This window comes from Xenopus laevis, chromosome 9_10S (assembly GCF_017654675.1).
Source record: "Xenopus laevis strain J_2021 chromosome 9_10S, Xenopus_laevis_v10.1, whole genome shotgun sequence".
In the NCBI taxonomy this organism is placed as follows: Eukaryota; Metazoa; Chordata; class Amphibia; order Anura; family Pipidae; genus Xenopus; species Xenopus laevis.
In genome coordinates, this window is record NC_054388.1 from 29157755 (window position 1) to 29178256 (window position 20502).

At 42.5% G+C, this 20502-nt stretch overlaps 1 long non-coding RNA gene across 1 annotated transcript; it reads right to left on the reverse strand.

The window, feature by feature from the left end:
• Positions 1 to 2635: 2635 nt before the first annotated feature.
• LOC121398977 lies at positions 2636 to 15254 on the reverse strand. Its single transcript, XR_005964669.1, has 2 exons — positions 12600 to 15254; positions 2636 to 2697 (listed from the first exon to the last, which is right to left on the reverse strand). It is a non-coding gene; the product is annotated as an uncharacterized LOC121398977 (long non-coding RNA).
• Between the last annotated feature and the right edge of the window lie 5248 nt (positions 15255 to 20502).

A 20502-nucleotide genomic window follows, 5' to 3' on the forward strand; every position in this document is an offset into this window, starting at 1 on the left:
AATAGCAAGGGTCAAATGTCATGGGTCAAAGGTCACAGGTCAAAGGTAACTCCCTCAAAGCAGATGGCAGCAAGAGCCACCAAGGCAGACAAATGACAACCATTATGGTGGTCAAACATCATGGGTCAAATGACATAGGTCAAAGGCCATAGGTCAAATGGTATTTGTCAAATGGCATGGGTCAGATGGAACTCCGATCAAAGCAGATGGTTGCAAGAGCCACCAAGGCAGATAAAAGACTACAACTATGGTAGTCAAATGTCATGGGTCAAAGGTTAAGTGTCAAATTGCATGGGTCAGAGGGAACTCAGATCACTCTCCTCTACAGAGACATCCCATAAAACTATTACCGCATATGTAGTCCCCTGTATTAAGCACAAATCAGCAGGAGTAGTCCCTAAGTTTGCTCATAACATCTACAGAGTGATCCCAAAAAACTATGGCAGCATATGTATTCCCCTGTACTAAACAGTCCGTAAGTTTGCTCACAGCCTGTACAGAGAGATCCCTGTATAACTAAACCTGCAGCCTTGTGCCTTTATATGGTGACAGAACCCCTCAGTGACCGCTAATATTCTTATCATTTATGGTAGGGGACACAATACCATATAATACCTGTGTAATACTCGGGGTCCAATATATAACTTAGTCTGCAGCCTTGTGCCTTTATATGGTCACAGAGCCAGTCAGTGACATCTAACAACCTTATCATTTAAAGTAGGGGGTGCATTATCCCTTATAATCAATGAGTGATAGTCCGCTGTATAACTCAGCCTGCAGCCTTTATATGGTTATAGAACCCCAGCCCAGTGCCCAAAGCCCACCCCAGATTCAGCCAAGCACACACCACAGTAAAAAGCCCACATAGACATCAGCACTAAAACTAACCCCCACACATAGTTTATAAAAAGCCATTGGTGGTTAAAACAAAAACATTGTTGGCCAGGGTCCCATATACAAGTTTTTAAAAAAGCATTGGTGGTCAGGGCCCCCATAAGATTAAAAAAAAATGGTGCAAGGGCCCCCCAAAATGTTTTGTTTGTTTTTTTAAAAAGAAAATTGATGGTCAGGACCCCCCTACAAGTTAAAAAAATCATTGGTGGCCAGGGCCCTCCCGCTATAAAATAAAAAAAAAAAAAAAAAAAAAAAAAACCTTTGCACCTGGATCCCCAAAAAAGTTTCTAAAAAACATTGGTGGCCATGGCCCCCTCTTAAAAGTTAAAAAGAAACATCAGGGGCCCCCATAGAATATGTTAAAAAAAACATTGGTGGCCAGGGGCCTATATAGTATTAACATAATACATTGGTAGCCAGGGGTTTAATAAAATAAAAAACACACTGTTCAGTGGACCTTACTCCTTACCTGGCTTTGGGTCCTTTCGAGGCTTCAGGATTTCAACTTCGGGTCTTTTCGTGACGTCAGGTCTTTTCGCAGCTTTGAAGACCCCCCACATGGTCTGTCATTTCAGGTACTGCAAAATCAACACATTTACAGCATTAATTTGTGGGGCAAAGATAGAAAAATGTACATTCACCCAAAAAAACATATATTTTCAGAAAGTAGACATTCCCCTGAATCCAAATTGGGTGTGCATGTCTTTCTACTCTGAAGCACCAAGCTGCGAGCCTTAACTAAATTTGGCGATTTTGGAGATAACTTCTACCTTGCAGCATCTTACCTGCTACATACTATTAGGTAACAAGATAAAACATATATTGATACATGGAACTAGACAGTGTAATCTACACTTCTTTCCCCGCAAGTTGGGACAAAATAGAAACTAATTAGAGACCAACACTGTGATACAAAGTATAGTGAGGTGATGAGGTCCCAACCTTACCAACAATGTAACAAGCCAACTAGTTCAGGGACGTTACTGGACACTTTCTAAAACTGGGAAGTGGATTAACGCACCCGCTCTCCATATCCCAGTCTTTGGCAATCCTACTTTCTCTCCTCACCTAGACTTAGACAACTACAAGGGAATTACTGATACAGATATCCCGGACACTTCAATCACAGTCACAATGATTCCTCCCTGTCTGCTAGCCTGTACAGAAAATGATTCCTTCCAGTTGATACTGCAAAGGCCCTTATCCTAATGAAACGGAGACAGACTGATAGCCACCTAAGAAACTGACCCAATCAACTGGCTGATTATTCAATTATTAAAGGTATTCCAGTGTACTTGGCAAAATTCAGCAGGAACAGCCCCTATGTTTGCTCATAGCCTGTACAGAGAGATCCCATAAAACTATGGCACCATCTCTACCTACTATAGCTGCTATCCCAAAGCCACACTCCCTTCCCAAATGTGTTGCAAGGACCCGAATATTTGCAGAGACCACTGCAGATGCTAGGTGGTAGCTGAAGAGAAGAACATGTAGATGGCTTTTAATCTGACATATGCTCTTCATATAATGTGGAAAGTAATTGAAAAAAGTCTATATTTCTGGGGAACAATCTGAAAACAATTGACCTGAAAATTTGGAAGGTAAACAACCCCTTTAAGTATATGGCACCAGCTAAACAAAAACTGTTCACTGGCTCCATATCCATCACCACTGACCCCAATAAGAAACAACACTGACTACTTACCTGGGATTGAACATAAGGGATACAAAACTGCTTTTCGGCTCCAGAATCTTCAATCAAGGCACCTTCTAGGCATGGAAAAAGACCAGATCCCCATGTTCCTAAAAAACAAAGAAAAGCGGTGAGTTGGGGACAAGTGGAGGTACCGACAGCTGAAACATTACATGACGTCTATATCAATAGGAAATACTGTGTGTAGACCACTAACCAGCTTTGAAACATATAACTCTATAAATACACCGACACGGACTCTCTCTAACGTACAAGGTCATGCTGGAACACAAACACCCCAACTTACCTCACTATACTAAGTCTTGGGAAACAGACTTAAACCTCAATCCCTGAGCAAGATTGGCTGGACATATTCCAAATAATCACAAAATGCTCAATAAGCAATAAATACCAAGAACAATGAGATCCACCATCTCTACCCACTATTTAGGCTAAGGAAGGGACCCCCTACAAGCCAAGGACCCCCCGGTTCTACCAGACTGAGCAACAGCAGCAGCACTGATTGGAACCATGGCTGATGAATGAATGGACCCAACAGATATGGCAGCGCAGTAACTGCACTGACTCAATAGGCCACACATACAAAGCAATGCTCTGTGTACTTAATAGTCTGTGTATGTGCTGCACATCTAATTACAAATAAATGCCATGGCTGATGAATGAATGGACCCAACAGATATGGCAGCGCACTAACTGCACTGACTCAATAGGCCACACATACAAAGCAATGCTCTGTGTACTTAATAGTCTGTGTATGTGCTGCACATCTAATTAGAAATAAATGCCATATAAACCTCACTCAACAGGGGACACTTCCCCTTTAAGAGCAGGGGACAGAGGTGACTTCCACCAGGAAATGTGACAGTTGGTTCAGTCCGTTGGTTGGCCCTGTGGTGAGAGGTAAGAGTACTTTCCCTCTGGGAGATTTTTTGCCAAAAAACCTTTATTTTAGTGGAAAAAGAGGAGGGAATTTGGGCAATGTCCCACAGAGATGAGCAGGTGTTGTGCCTCTCCCTGATTTTAGTGAATTTGGATATTTTTCCCCTAAAATGTGCTTGGGAGATGCCTTTAATCTTAGTGCTGGTTGGGAGACTTTTTGTGGATTTGGCATTATGCAGAGCTGCCAGCAAATATTCACATTATCTACAGAAGGTAACTTTTGGGGACCCTGTAGCACACCATAAGATGCTTAATGTATGTTCCCAGTACCGTCAGGCTCCTTAGAGATTTGTCCCTTTGCCGCCTGGGTATGTGCCCTGCACTTATGTACCAACATTGTAGCTAAATACATGTTCCCTTTATCCAAGTCTGGAACTAGGGGTGGGAAGCAGAGGCACGTGCCATGGGGACAGTTGGGGGTGATGAGTGGGGGACATACAGCAGGTCCCATAGAACAGAGGAGACTTTACACCTAGGGTTTGACAGTTGGTTTAGTCCGTTGGTTGGTTAAGTGTATATTCCCTCTGAGAGATATTTTGCCAAATAACCTTTACTATAGTAAAAACAATAGGGGAAAAGGTTGGGTGACGCCCCCCCAGACTAGCAGATGTTGCTCCTCTCCCTGATTTTAGTGAATTTGAAGATTTTTCCCCTAAAATGTGCTTGGGAGAAGCCTTTAATGTTAGTGCTGGTTGGGAGACACAGACTTTGGCAGTTATTAAGGGCTGTCTGCTAATTGACTGTGTGAGGAAACTTCCAGCATTCTAGAGACTGAGGCTCAGTACCTGCTGGAACTGATACAAAGCTCAAAGTTTAGGGGAAAATACATTTCTGCTTTCCTCTGTATTAAATAGGAAATATTAAGCGCTAAATTCCTTAACTTGCCTTTATATTCTCTTTTCTATACAGATTGCTACAGTGCCTTTCCTGCATTTTTGGACCGCAACTTCAGTGCTTCACACCTGCCCAATAACACCTGGGAGTTTCTTTTTTGGCTTCTCCATTGTTCATATAATTACATCTTTATCTGAACAGTGTAAGAGAGCCAGGGGTTCCTTAGGGAGACCCCCCTTGGGGTGCCCCGGCCTTGTGCCGCCCCCTATTTTTTTCCCCACATCGGAGAATCTTCTTTAAGAGGTAATCTTGCAAATTCAACTGATTCAGCACATGATTTCTTCTTCAGAGAGTCTGTCGTAAATTCACTTGGGGGGTCGGCTTTGTGCATATGAGCCCATACGGCTACTGTATATGGTATTTATAAGAAGCCAATTCATCAGCAGCATTAATAATGGGCTTTAATCATTGACTGGAACAATGTTTCATACAAATGGGAGAATATAGATAAGGAAATACATAAATGGGTGGTTGACCTTTAATGTATATTTTAGTATGTTACAGGATGGCTACTTCTAAGCAAATTTTTCACTTGTCTTCATTAAATGTTTTCGATATTTTTCTGACTCTTTCCCGCTTTCAATGGGTCACTGACCCCATCAAAAAACAAATGGTCTGTAATGCTACACATTTATTGTTATTGCTACTTTTCTTCAAAGAACATGGTTGCTATAAAGAAAGAATTGTTCAGTGTACCTTCCTAAAAAAGCAATACGTTTTCCGAACGAAAGAGGTGTGATTACCAAAATAATGTGTTATAGAAATGAAAAGAAGTAAAACCCCTCTCTATTCAATTGACCACCAATTAAAGAAAATTCAAGTATTAGTGCAGCAGTGTCAGAGTTTATTAACAGTTTCGTTAACGGTTACTAACCCAGTGTTGCTTCAATTATTGGGCAGCCATTGCTGGGTTACCCAATAAAGTGCTATGTGCTAGGTGCTAATAATTCATTAGCAATTAAAAATCATGTAACAGGATTGATTAATATTGTGCTATAAAGTGCTAGTGCTTCAAATGAAATTAAGAAGTTAACTTAAATAACCAGGATTAAATTGACCCAGGTGAGATTAAAGTTAATTCATTATTATATATCACACATTAAAATCCATTCATTATAGAAGATTGTAAATAACTGATTAACTGTTAAAAAGTAAACTTTACTAAATTCATTAAAATTGCTGCAAATCAATTAAGGTAATCTTTGAAGACTGCATAAAAATTGGTGAGTAATAATTAATCCATACACCCCCGTTAAAGTTATAGGGTGTTAAAAAACGTTTGCATAAAATTATTCAAAGGAGACCAGCATTGAAGAGAGAAAGGAGGAATAGGAAAATTGTTAGAGGTGGAGAAGTCCCAAGTTCTAGCTGCCTGTATTTTTCTAAGTCTGGGACCCCACACGGAGGAGAAAGTAGGTCACTGGGGACTGTAGTCTCAATTTTACCTTGCTATTTTATAATTCGGAGAGCTAATCTTCCCTATAAAACTACAAATCCCACAGTGCCATTGGATAACAGGTAAGATTATAAAAGAAGAATCAATGCGGTCGCAAAGGTTTAAAATCAATAGGAAATTATTTTGCAATAGTAAAAATAAGGAAAGCGCCCAGGAGACTTCACAAAAAGCGCTTCCCAGTGTGCCAACACGTGTTTCGCCTGCTGGCTTTGTCAAGGCAAAATCTAAAAGTGCTTTTCTTGGGTTTTTAACAACTAGATACTGAACTTTGATTGGTCCATTGCAATCAGGACAACTGCACACGGGGTGATTTGGGTTTTTTTCTCCCTATGATGAGAAAAGGCTGAACAATATCACATCATCAGCTGCCGGCAGGGAATCCCACACCCTCACTGCCCTCAGCATATAAAGGTACTATTAGCAGCACATCTACAGGCTAATCCTAACTGTCTCCTTTCTTTCCCCTTTGCTCCTATCCTTGTGCCTCCCATGTGCTCACAGACCATCAACCAACACCTTAACCAGCTGCACAACGAGTTTGTGAGAGAGCAGAAGCTACAGGAAGCTGCTGGGTATGTATTTTGCAATTAACACTTTCAATTACACTTACTGGCACATGATACTGGTTCAAAAAATAGATGTTTTCTCGTACCTCTGGGTGCTTTGGCCATACTAATAGTAAATAGCACAGAAACTTGTTGAACTTTTTTAGGTCCCTACAAACATAGCATGTATTTCAGCATGTATCACTGGGTGAAGTCTAGCATGGAACTTACTCAGCTCAGTAACTGCCCAATGTGTTACAGTAGGGACAGGTGTGTAGCAGGCATAATGTTATTTCTTAGGTACAAGGCTATCTGGCTATTTTAATCCTCCAGTGATCAGAATTGTAGTTGCAATACTTTGGAAACAAATTACAATAATGACCCATTTTTTTTTTTTACATTTTCTTCCCTTCAAACCTAGTAAGAAACAAAGTCCTGCAGCTGAAGAAGAGGAGGAGGATGGAGCCCTGCAGCAGCAGCAGAAGAGGAAGCCCTGCCTCAGAGAGAGAAGAGAAGCAGGATCAGCAGAACATCAAGCCTGCAAGTGGAGAGATGATAGAGGAGAAGCTCCTGCAGAGAGACAGAAGAAGCTCTGGAGCAGAAAGAGAGCCAACAATGAAAAGAAGAGAGCGCTCGCTGAAGAACAAGTTCTGAAGAGGAGGAGAAAGAAGAGGGAGCGGAAGAGGAGGTTCTGCAAAAGAACATCAAGCCCCTGCAGTGGAGGAGAAGAAGACGGAGGAGCAATCTCCTGCAGTGGAAGAAGAACAGGTAGGACCTCCTGAAGCAAATGAAGAGCAAACCCTGCAGCGGAGGAGAAAGAAGAGGGAGCGGATGGAAAGAAGAAGCTTCTGAGGTGGAAGAGATCATCAAAGATCCTCCGGTGGTGGAGAGGCCATCCCTGCGAAAACAGCTTAGGAAGGCCATCATGAAGAGGCTCCGGAGAGTATGGGTAATGTATCAATTTACTGACATTTACCCATTATCTAGAGATGCCTCATGTTGTCCAGTGCAGCTCCACTTTACTTCCTGCAGTTCTGTGCATTTTCAATCAGAACAATAAAAGGAAATCATACACCGTCTGTTGAGCCCGCAGGCTGATTACTTTGAGGGCACCCCATAGACCAATGTTTGGCTGCCTTTAGGTTGTAAGAGGTTGGTGACAGAGATCGAAGTCTGCAGATAAAGTGTTGATTCTATAGCAGGCCAATAACAGGGGAGGTAGGTAATGCTTATAGGGCTGCTGGACATCTGGCTTAGATATCCACCTTTGGAAATGGGTTGCTACTGGGTAATAGACTGGCACCAGGTGATCAAAGCATATAAAAGAATAAATGGCGCAGGCTCAGACTGAGATTCATATTAGGCCAAGGCATTCCATGTGTAGAGAGACCCAAACAGTCTCCACAGGCCCAATGAATAGTGCGTTCTTAAAGCACGACCGAGCCTTTAATATCATAAAGAACCAAGTATTTGTCTTTATTCTTATGTCAACACTTTCTAAATCTTTTCTTTTCAGCATTCCACTCAAAGACTCACCTGCTGCTGCCGACCCAACACCATGGCCTAAATCCTTCCGGTTCTACCTCTCCCAAGGGCGTATGTCTGTGTGTCTGTCTGTGTGTTTGTGGGTTATGTACAGAAGGGAGTGTGGGAGTTATATACAAGAGTGGGTGAGAGGTTATGTACAGGAGGGAGAGTGAGTGGTTATGTACAGGAGTGGGGTGAGGGATTATGTACAGGAGGGAGAGTGAGGGGTTATGCACAGGAGGAAGGGTGGGAGTTATATACAGGAGGAAGTGTGGGAGTTATGTACAGGAGTGAGGTAAGGGATTATGTACAGGAGGGAGAGTGAGGGGTTATGCACAGGAGGGAGTGAGGGTTATGCAAGGGGAAGGTGGAGTTATATACAGGAGGAAGTGTGGGAGTTATGTACAGAGGAAGTGGGGAGTATGTAAGAGTGAGGTGGATTATGTACAGGAGGGAGAGTGAGGGGTATGAAGGGAGAGTGAGGGTTATGACAGGAGGAAGATGGAGTTATTACAGAGGAGGGGGAGAGTGGAGGGGTGTATGTACAGGAGGGAAGGTATGTACAGAGGAGAGTTTGTACAGGAGGGGGTGGGGTAGGAGTAATGATGGGGGATATCTACAGTAGGGAGGTTGAAGGGGGTGTGTATAGGTAAGGGTGTGTATAGGAGGGGGTGCTTAGCATGATCCAGGGTGTAAAACCGACTGCCGTTTCTAGGAGTCAGGAAGGCATTTTTACCTTCAGTGCAGATTGGCCCTCATAGTACTCTAGGGTTTTTCTCCTTCCTCTGGATCATTGGTCGTTAGCTATTAGTTTTAATAAATCCTGTGCTCCCGCCAGGTTTCCCATTAAATATGTCTCAGCGTTTTTCTTTAATGCCTATGGTGAATATTGAGGGAAGGGGCTCCTGTGCCTCGTTCTACTAAGGACACATATTGATCTCCAATGATTGGAAGGAACTACAAAATTGCTTTACTCCATAGGCCACAATGTAAGCATTTCCATTCAAGTCCGTTGCCCCTTTCTTAACATTGGAATTCCATCCACTTCCCACCAGCCTATTTATACCTATACCAGACATTTAGTATATGAAGGTGCTTGATATTGGGGAACGCCTATGCTGGATTTGTTTTTGGTTACCACTCTCTCCAGGTTATGAGACATCCTTTTTGGGTGGGGGATTCCTGCTAAAGCGATGGAGGAGTATTATATTTCTTCTTGCCCCCACAATGACACCTCCATTGTTTGCTATTCGAGCAAGAGCTTTGAGGGGTAATAAGGAAGGTGGCAAGTTGGGCCAACCCTGCCACTGGACCCATGACCCCCCCCACTCAGTACCAAAGTTCACATGGACATGAACCTGGAACAGTAACTTTTGGTCAAGGTAGATTCTTTAAACAGTTACCTAACTCAACCTAAATCAAATGTATTAGTGAACTTTTCTGCATTTCTGATGTGTAAATATAAGGCAGTAGGTTAAATCCTTTGGTCAAAACTAGCCGGTCCTAATAAAGGCAATGGCAAATGAGGAATGTGTTGCCCACTGGAAATCTGTGCTACTGTCAGGAGAGAATATACTCATGAAATGACCTTCCCCTTCTTTAAATCTTAAATGTTAAAAAAACATTGGTGGCTTAGGGCCCTAAGAATTCAAAACATTGGTGGCCTGGGGTCATAAGAGTTAAAACATTGGTGACCTGGGGCCCTAAAAGGTAAAAACATTGGTGCCCTGGGGCCCTAAGAGTTAAAAACATTGGTGACCTGGGACATAAGAGTTAAAAACATTGGTTGCCTGGGGCCCTAAGAGTTAAAAACATTGGTGGCCTGGGCCTAAGAGTTAAAAACATTGTGCCTGGGGCCATAAGAGTTAAAAAATTGTGCCTGGGCCCTAAGAGTTAAAAACTTGATAGCCTGGGGCCTAAGAGTTAAAAACATTGGCGGCAAGGGCCTAAGAGTTAAAAACATTGGTGGCAAGGGGCCTAAGAGTTAAAAACATTGGTGGCAAGGAGCCTCAAGAGTTAAAAACATTGGTGGCAAGGCCAGAGTTAAAACTGGTGCAAGGCCTAAGAGTTAAAAACATTGGTGGCAAGGGCCCTAAGAGTTAAAAAACATTGGTGGCAAGGGGCCCTAAGAGTTAAAAACATTGGTGGCAAGGGGCCCTAAGAGTTAAAAACATTGGTGGCAAGGGGCCCTAAGAGTTAAAAACATTGGTGGCCTGGGGCCCTAAGAGTTAAAAACATTGGTGGCCAGGGGCCCTAAGAGTTAAAAACATTGGTGGCAAGGGGCCCTAAGAGTTAAAAACATTGGTGGCAAAGGGGCCCTAAGGATTAAAAACATTGGTGGCAAGTGGCCCTAAGAGTTAAAAACATTGGTGGCCTGGGCCCTAAGAGTTAAAAACATTGGTGGTCTGGGGCCCTAAGAGTTAAAAACATTGGTGGCAAGGGGCCCTAAGAGTTAAAAACATTGGTGGCAAGGGGCCCTAAGAGTAAAAACATTGGTGGCAAGGGCCATAATAGTTAAAAACATTGGTGGCAAGGGCCCTAAAGTTAAAAACATTGGTGGCAAGGGCCCTAAGAGTTAAAAATATTGGTGGCAAGGGCCCTAAGAGTTAAAAACATTGGTGGCAGGGGCCCTAAGAGTTAAAAACATTGGTGGCCGGGGCCCTAAGAGTTAAAAACATTGGTGGCAGGGGCCCTAAGGATTAAAAACATTGGTGGCAAGGGGCCTAAGGTTAAAAACATTGGTGGCAAGGGCCTAAGAGTTAAAAACATTGGTGGCAAGGGGCCCTAAGGATTAAAAACATTGGTGGTAAAGGGGCCTAAGAGTTAAAAACATTGGCGGCAAGGTGCCATAATAGTTAAAAACATTGGTGGCAAGGGGCCCTAAGAGTTAAAAACATTGGTGGCAAGGAGCCCCAAGAGTTAAAAATATTGGTGGCAAGGAGCCCTAAGAGTTAAAAACATTGGTGGCAGGGGGCCCTAAGAGTTAAAAACATTGGTGGCAAGGGGCCCTAAGAGTTAAAAACATTGGTGGCATGGGGCCCTAAGGATTAAAAACATTGGTGGCAAGTGGCCCTAAGAGTTAAAAACATTGGTGGCCTGGGGCCCTAAAAGGTAAAAACATTGGCGGCAAGGTGCCATAATAGTTAAAAACATTGGTGGCAAGGGGCCCTAAGAGTTAAAAACATTGGTGGCAAGGAGCCCCAAGAGTTAAAAATATTGGTGGCAAGGGGCCCTAAGAGTTAAAAACATTGGTGGCAAGGGGCCCTAAGAGTTAAAAACATTGGTGGCATGGGGCCCTAAGGATTAAAAACATTGGTGGTAAAGGGGCCCTAAGAGTTAAAAACTTTGGTGGCCTGGGGCATAAAGAGCTAAAAACAATTGTGGAAAATACAAATATCCTTATCATCTACAGTGGGGGCATATTATCCCTTATTATACATGAGTGATACTCAGAGTTCCCTGTATAACTGAACCTGCAGCCTTCTGTCTCTTTATGGTAACAAAACCCCTCAATGATTTCTAATATCCTTATCATCTACAGTGGGGATACATTATCCTTTATAATACGAGTAATAAGCAGAGTTCCCTATATAAGGCTAGGGCCACACGGCGCGATTTTGCCGCGATTCTGCGCTGGGCGAGTTGCGAGTCGCTGCGGTTTTTAAGCCGAAATAGCTTTGTTAACTTTGGCGCTGGCGTCAATGCAAATCGCGGCGAAATCGCTGCGCTAATTCACACGCGGCGATTCTTTTTCTACTGTCGCCCGGAAACGCCCAGCGAGGCAACTTCGGGCGACAATAGAAAACGAATCGCCGCGTGTGAATTAGCGCAGCGATTTCGCCGCGATTTGCATTGACGCCAGCGCCAAAGTTAACAAAGCTATTTCGGCTTAAAAACCGCAGCGACTCGCAACTCGCAACTCGCCCAGCGCAGAATCGCGGCAAAATCGCGCCGTGTGGCCCTAGCCTAAGTCTGCAGCCTTGTGCCTTTATATGGTCACAGAGCCCATCAGTGACATCTAGCATCCTTAATCCATATCATTTAAAGTAGGGGGCACATTATCCCTTATAATCAATCAGTGATAGTCCCCTGTATAACTCAGCCTGCAACCTTGTGCCTTTATATGGTTGTAGAACCCCAGTCCAGCCCCCAAGGCCCACCCCAGATCCACCCAAGCCTACACCACAGTAAAAAGGCCACATAGATATCAGCGCTAAAACTAAACCCCTCCCACACAAAATTTATAAAAAGCCATTGGTGGGTAAAACAAAAACATTGTTGGCTACAGTCCCACTTAACAGTTTTTAAAAAATCATTGGAGGTCAGGCCCCCCCCATAAGTTAATAAAAAAAACATTGGTGGCCAGGGCCCCCCATAAAAGTAAAAAAAAAACAAAAAAAAAACCCAACAACATTAGTGGTCAGGAACCCCTACAAGTTAAAAAAAAAATCATTGGTGACATGGCCCCCACTTAAAAGTTAAAAAGAAACATTGGTGGTCAGGGGCCCCCATAGAATATTTAAAAAAAACATTGGTGGCCAGGGGCCTATATAGTATTAACATAATACATTGTGGACAGGGATTTAATAAAATAAAAAAACAAAACACATTTATGTTTAGTGGAACTTACCTTAGATTCCTTTCCTTACTTTGGGTCCTTTCGAGGCTTCAGTACTTCAACTTCGGGTCTTTTTGCAGCTTTGAAGAGCCCCCCGCATAGTCTTTGATTTCAGGTACTGCAAAATCAACACATTTGCAGCATTCATTTGTGGGGCAAAGATAGAAAAAAATAATGTTCACCCCAGAAAACCATATAATTTTCAGGAAGTAGACATTCCCCTGAATCCAAATTGGGTATGCTTGTCTTTCTACTCCAAGCTGCAAACATTTCGTAAATTTGTGATTTTGGTGACTTTTACAAAAATCACCTCATAACTTCTAACTGGCAGCATCTTATCTACCAGATACTATTGGTTACCAAGATAAAACACCCCTTAATATGAAAGCCTGGGGACCACTGAACAGTTTGATACCCAATGTACATAGGTTTATTGAAGTACATAGCATGTAAAGACACAAAATCTACCTTGTGCATACTTATTTGATGGCTTACACTTACACTCATTTATAAACACTGGCAGTTTTATGTAGAATAAAAGCTACAAACAATTAGGGTGACCCCTGAAAACCATATAATTTAGTAAACTACACATTACGATGACTCCAGAATGGGTGAATATGTATTTCTACTCCAAACTGGGAAACTGCAAAAAAGCAATGTAAGAAAAAAAACTGCAATAAAATGATAAAAAAATCAAATAGAATTAGGCAAATCAATAAAATAAAATAACTGATCCGATAGCGTGATCAGAATACTCAAGGCAAAAGTCACGATATGAAATCAACAGTTTAAGGGGGGAAAAAAGGGAAAATGATAAAAATGAAAAAAAGCCTTGCAGCCTGCAGCTTTGTGCTTTTATATGGTCACATACCCCTCCGTGACATCGATTATCCTAATCATTTACAGTAGGGGGTACATTAACCTGTAAAATACATGAGTGATTCTCAGTGTCCCCTGTATAACTCAGTCTGCAGTCTTGTGCCTTTATAAGGTTAGAGAGCCCCTTAGTGACATCTAATATCCTTACAGTTTTTACATATCCTTACAGTACATTTACAGTGGGGCAATATTATCCCTTAAAATATATGAGATACAAAGAGTTGTCCATATATATCACATCCTGTAACGTATGTCTTTATATGGCCAGAAAACCCCATTGTTAAATCTACTATCCTCATCATTAACAGTAGTGGGTACCTTATCCCTTATACTATATATGGCATACGATAAGTGATTATGGCTTAAAAGAGGGGTTACATTATCGCCTATACTACAAAAGTGATACTCGAAGTCCCCTGTATAAGACAGCCCGCAGCCATGCGCCTATATATGGTCACAGACCCCCTGACCTCTAATATCCTTATCATTTACAGTAGGGGGTATAATCCCTTACAAAAAGTGAGTGATACCCAGAGTTCCCTGAATAACTAAGCCTTCAAATTGTGCCTTTATATAGTCACAGAACCTTACAATTTACAGTGGGGTATAATATTCCTTAACACACATGACTGATAGTCAAAGTCCACTATATAAATTAGTCCCCAGCAATGGTCACAGAATTCATTATAAAATGCTTATCATTTAAAGTAGAAAGTACAGTATCACTTATAATCAATGAGTGATAGTATTCTTCATATATCAGTCTGTAGCCTTGTGCCTTTACATGGTCACAAACCGTCAGTGACTTCTAATATCCTTTAATGTATGATAGGGGGAACATTAACCCTTATAATATGTGAATGATACACAGTGTTCCTTGCGGGTGGGCATTTTCCCTTATAATATAGCATTGATACTCAAGTGTCCTCTGTATAACTCAGCCTGCAGCATTGTGCCTTTATATGGTTACAGAACCCCACAGTCCTTATAATTTAAAGTAGGGGGGGGGGATATGATCACTTATAAAACATGAGTGACACACAGTGGTCCTAGAATAACTCTGTAACCCTGTGCATTTATCATTTCAGAGAACCCCTCAGTGACTTCAAATATCCTTATATCCTACAGCCTTGTGTCTTTATTTGGTCTCTTAACTCCTGAGTAACTTCTAATATCCCTACAATTTACAGTAGGGGTAAAGCATCACTTGTAATCTATGAGTGACTAACTCAGCGTTGGGCCTTCTGGTCACAGAACAGAACAGGGGTACATTATGCCTTAAATTCTTGCGTGATAAACGGCGTTCCTTTTATAACTCAATCTGCAGCCATGTGCCTTCATATGGTATGGGAACCCCTTAGTGACACTTATTATCCTTATTTATATTGGGGCAATACTATACCTTAAAATATATGAGAGATACAAAGAGTTCCCCATATAAATCACAGCCTGCAACTTATGTCTTTATATGGCCACAGAACCCCACAGTGACATCTACTATCCTTATCAGTAGGAGGTACCTTATCCCTTTTATGTAAGTGACACTCAGTATAACTCAACTTGCAGCCGGTCTCCTTTAAATGGTCACAGATCCCCTTAGTGAATTCTAATATCCTTATTTACAGTAGAGGGGAAATTATCCTAAACATTAAGTGACACCAAGAGTTCCCTGTATAACTAAAACTTCAACTTGTGGCTTTTTTATAGTCAGAGAACCCCTCAGTGACTTATAATATCCTTATAATTCACAGTGGGGGTACAATATCCTTTATAATTAGGGATGCACCGAATCCACTATTTGGGATTCGGCCGAATCCCCGAATGCTTTGTGAAAGATTCAGCCGAATACCAATCCGAACCCTAATTTGCATATGTAAATTAGGGATAGGAAAGGAAAAAGTGGAAAAAATTCTTCTTTTGTGATGTAAAGTCATGTGATTTTCCCTACCCGCCCCTAATTTACATATGTAAATTAGGATTCAGTTCGGCCAGGCACAAGGATTCGGCCGAATCCTGCTGAAAAAGGCTGAATCCTAACCGAATCCCGAACCAAATCCTAGATTCGGTGCATCCCTATTTATAATACATGAATAGTAGTTTTCTGTATAACTCAGTCACAGAACCCTTCAGTGACTTCTAATATCCTTAGCATTTACAGTAGGTGGTACATTATCTCTAATAATACATGAGTGATAGAGTTTACTGTATAACTCAGCCTTGTGCCTTTACATAGTTACAGAACCACTCAGTGGGGCTCATTTATCAACACTGGGCAAATTTGCCCATGGGCAGTTACCTATAGCAATCAATCAGTGATTAGCTTTTTGAAGCCTGCTGCAAGTAGAACAATAAATGCAGCAATTTGATTGGTTGCCATGGGTTACTGTCCATGGGCAAATTTGCCCAGTGTTGATAAATGAGCCCCAGTGACTTCTAATAGCCTTATGATTTAAAGAAGGGGTTACATTATCTCTAATAATACATGAGTGATACTTAACCTGCAGCCTTGTCCCATGAGGCCCTAATTCATATATAATTTCAATAAATATTGTCAGTGTTGGACTGGCCCACCGGAATACCAGGAAAACTGCCGATGGCCCCAGGTGTCAGTGGGCCCTCCTGCTTCTAAACATTGGCCTATTTCATGGTCATTATCAATTTCTATGAGAACAAAGAAGCGAAATAGACGGATTAATAGATTATAGTATGTAAAGAAAAAAGACTAGGAGAATAGAGGTTGAGTGAGGAGAGGAAAAATAATATTACTGAGAGTGGCCCCTGGTCTAAGGTTTTTGGGTGGCTCCTGGTGTCCCAGTCAGACACTGTGTGGGGGCCCTGAGGTATCAGTCCCAGTGGGCCCAGGACCAGTCCAAGCACTGAAATTGGTAAGGCAGTGGCTTAACTAGATGTACTGGCCCCACAATACCCTGGCCCAACATATACAGGTGTCCAGTTTATCCATATCGTGGACACATGATTAGGCCTTACTGTGCACCTATAATTTATGGGCCCTCTACAGCCGCAGGTCTACCTTGCTCTGTTCTCCCTGATCCACGCATGGTAGTTCAAGGTTCCAAGTCGTTGCAGTTTCCTGAGGATTGATTAAAAAAGACTCTCTCGCCTGACTAGGCTCTTCGCCCCTGCGCAGCCAGCATCGCTACTTGACAACTCTGAACCCCTTCTTCTCTGTTCACAAAATCGCTGTCCTCTGCAACCTCTCCTCTCTTCTCCTCCTCGAAAGGCACGGATAAGAAGCTAGCTTTACGGTATGATTTCACGTAAAAAAGTCCCGCCTCTGGTACTTCCCCATGCGCTGCTGTATAGAGTGCTCCTTCAAGCAGCTTTGGCTCAGCTTGGGAATCGCGCCCTTTCCCTGAGTGGTTGTTGCTAGGAGATACAGCACGCTGGAACTGTGGGAGGCAGGATGAAGATTTGCACATTCCTAACCACCAGAGCATACTTGCTTTAGTGCCACTTCTGCTGCTGCGCGCATGCAGACCCTCGTACTCTATTTCGATCAGAGTCAGCTGAAGTGCCATGCCTGATAGTCTATGCTGCGAATGAGTGCACCCAGGCTGTGCGACATACTATCTGCTAATCCTCATGCCAATATTACCACTCAAATTATTCTACATTCACTATAAGGTTATTATTAAATGATTGCAAATGTAAGATGCTAGTATTAACTAAAATAGCATTTTGGTTTAAATCACCCATATTGATTTGTTCAAACACTTTTCCTCCCTTATTTAATTTCAATTTTAGTTTTGACCTTAACAGATATTTGTAGGCAAATCAGTTATTCCTAACTTGCTTATGCTTATTACATGTCACACTGTGTTTTGCAACTCTCTCATCAGCATGCTAAAATGAAACTGCAGAATTTTATGCAACTGCTTCTAAAGATACAACAAGAAGCAGAAATATGGAGACTTTTTAAAAGGGGAACTGTCATTGCTCCCAAATTGCCACTTATAGCCAGTAAAATCTGAAATCTGATCTGTCCCAATCCACCCCTTTTGCATGACTATCCATCACAAACATGGAAATATATCAGCGGCGCATGCAGCACACCACACTGACCCCTGGATTACTCATTTCAAAGGTTGACAGCGCTGACAGTGTATCTTGGGCTAAAAAAGCATGTCTATTTTGTGTGGTTGGGAATTGTGCATGCATTGTCTCAGCGTGCCCAATGTTTAGACGGAGGCATTATGTTTCACAGTGAGTGGTTGGAAGGGTATTTAGAGCTTTTGTGGCAATGTGGTCACTTATTTTTCATCGTTTAGTTTTTAATATAGTTCCAGCTATACTGTATATGCAAAGAGTGGCCTATACAATTAGAATTGAAGGCTCTGCATGCAAGTTTGTAGACTGTGAGCTGCAGTCAGAAGGGTGCTTACTGTATGTCTACAGTTGTATATCGGGGCTTATTCTATTGACACTGGGCATCATTTATCAACCTAAGCATATTTGCTCCTCAGCAGTAACCCATCCCATCAATCAAATTTGTTTTTAAAACACCATAAATTATCCGTGAATTTTTTTTTTTTAAAGCAGGCATGCATCTTGTTTTCTTTCCATGTTCCTGATCACCCACATTAACAGGCCTGTTTCCCACTCCTTCCAATTTGCACCCAAATTGTTGGTAGCCCAACTACTAAAAAGCACTGAAACAGACTTAAATATTTCCCAGTATATCTCAGTAACAGGCAGTGGCGTAACTAGACTCCTAGGGGCCCCGGTGCAGAAATTTGCAACCGGGCCCCCCTCCCGAGCAAATGTGCTGCAGGAAACAATTAATGATCCAATGTCATAGGACGGAACTTAAAAATTATTTTTACATACAGAAACTAGTACACTTTTTTAGGGCAACCTACTATACAACTAAAATAAAACAGTAACAGTATTGTGAAAATAATCTGGTGCAGACTGCAGTGATTAAAAATCAGGGAAGCAGGAACAGCATTGGTGGGTTTGGGACATCTTTGGAAGTGGGCTTGTTAAATGTTTGTGCTCCGCTTATTGGGTAGAAGTAACGCAGTAGCATTTTCATGTATAATTGCCCAAATATCATAGCAGGATGAACACAGTGGCAATCTCATGTATAATACCCCCAGAAATCATAGTAAGATGAACACAGGGGTGACCTCATGTATAATATCCACATAACTCATAGCAGGATGGCACAGTTGCAATTCCATGTATAAATAGCCCAAGAACTCATAGCAGGATGAAAGCAGGGGCAATTCCGTACATAATATCCCCAGAACTCATAGTAGGATGGCACAGTGGCAATCTCATGTATAATACCCCCCAGTAATTTCAAGTATCAGGCAATATTTTAGTGCCCTTTTTAATTTTTGGAATGTTTTTTTTAATGCAGTGCAGTTGCACCCCTGGTAGTTACCACACTGGAATCATATAAGGGGAATCGTATAAGGGGAATCAATATAAGGGTGATCATATAAGGGGAATCATATAAAGGGGATTCATATAAGGAGAATCATACAAAGGGGATCATATAAGGGGAATGAAAGGTAGGAATATAAAAGGGAATCATATAAGGGGACTCATATACAGTAAGTGAAATAAAAGGTGGGAAAATAAGGGGAATCATATATAAAGGGGAATCATATAAGGGCAATGCCCTACACTAGGAGGGAGACTGAAGACAGACATTCCTGTGATTTGGGGCAGACGCAGCAGCTGCAGCAGCGGTTCAGGTGTCAGTGGCAAAGACTTGGAGAAATTGGGGGGTCTCTGGTCTGTGCCAATCACAATGCGGGGCTGATCAATGTTACTGTTTTATATGTATTGTACCTACACTGATATCCCACTTCAAGGTAGGTATTCATTGCCCGACTCCCTTGTGTTTGTGCAACTTGTACTTTGCATTCTGTACACAATTCATCCGAAGTGGCTGAACGAGCAGCGTTTTGGCGCTAGTGACTCTGTGAGACGCGTTTAAGCGCACCTTGTGTTGCCATTCTGATTTCATTGGCTTTCCTGCCAATATAGAATAGATTAGCCTGCATTCAATCCTGTGTATTTACCCACACTGCAGGAAGAAATGCCACTCTGATGAATCATTAAAACCTAATTTCATATACAGTAGCTTGTCAAAATCTAAAAATCCAATAACTTTCTCTTTGTAAAATCGCTACATCTCTATGAAAACTTCAGCTACCATGAGCTCCTGTGACACCAGGCCTGGACTGAGATTCAAAATAGGCCCTGGCATTTCAGGTACACAGAGGCCCAAATAGGCCATACAGCAGCCCAAACAGCCTCCCATCAGCCCAATATATAGTGATTGTCTATGGCAACTTACAGCAGCCCCTCTGGCATTTGCCAGAACCACAGATTGCCAGTCCGGGCCTGTGTGACACTGTGCACGAAGGTAGGCAGAGACAGAGAGAGAGGGAAGAAGGATTTAGCTGCCATCTCTAGCTGTCAATGTGATCTCTAGTTGCTGCTAACGAATGGTGCTGTGCTGACCAGACACGCTGCCAACGGGAGAGAGGAGGACAGACGGGAAGAAGGAGGGAGGCGACAGGGGGTCACAGGGCAACACAGCAGATGCCTGGGAATGCCAATTTAATGGTCACATGCAGTGGTTTAAGGGGGCATCGGAGGGGAGACATAAGGGGGGAGGTAAAATGAAATACCAGAAATACCTGACTCCTTCCAATAGAGGGTATGTGCTGAGTATGGAGCTTCTTTGCTGGAGACTGGAGCAAGGGAACAGGACGGGCCAATGATTGTCAGGGCTACCCTTAATCTAAAGCCGCACCTAGAATTATGTGGGAGGGACTCCGACCCTGGTTAAGTGCTTGGCTGCCTCCTGCCTGAAACGTAGAATTTACGTGCAGGCTGCAGCCAGGCACACCGCAGATAGTCGCTAGCGGAGCAGGGTCCTCAGCATGCAGGCAGCTGAGGGCGGAAGTGATTGAAGCGGGCGGCATGCTCCACACATGTGAGCATCTCACTCACACATGCTATCTCCAGCTCATTACCAGTCCGGGCCTGC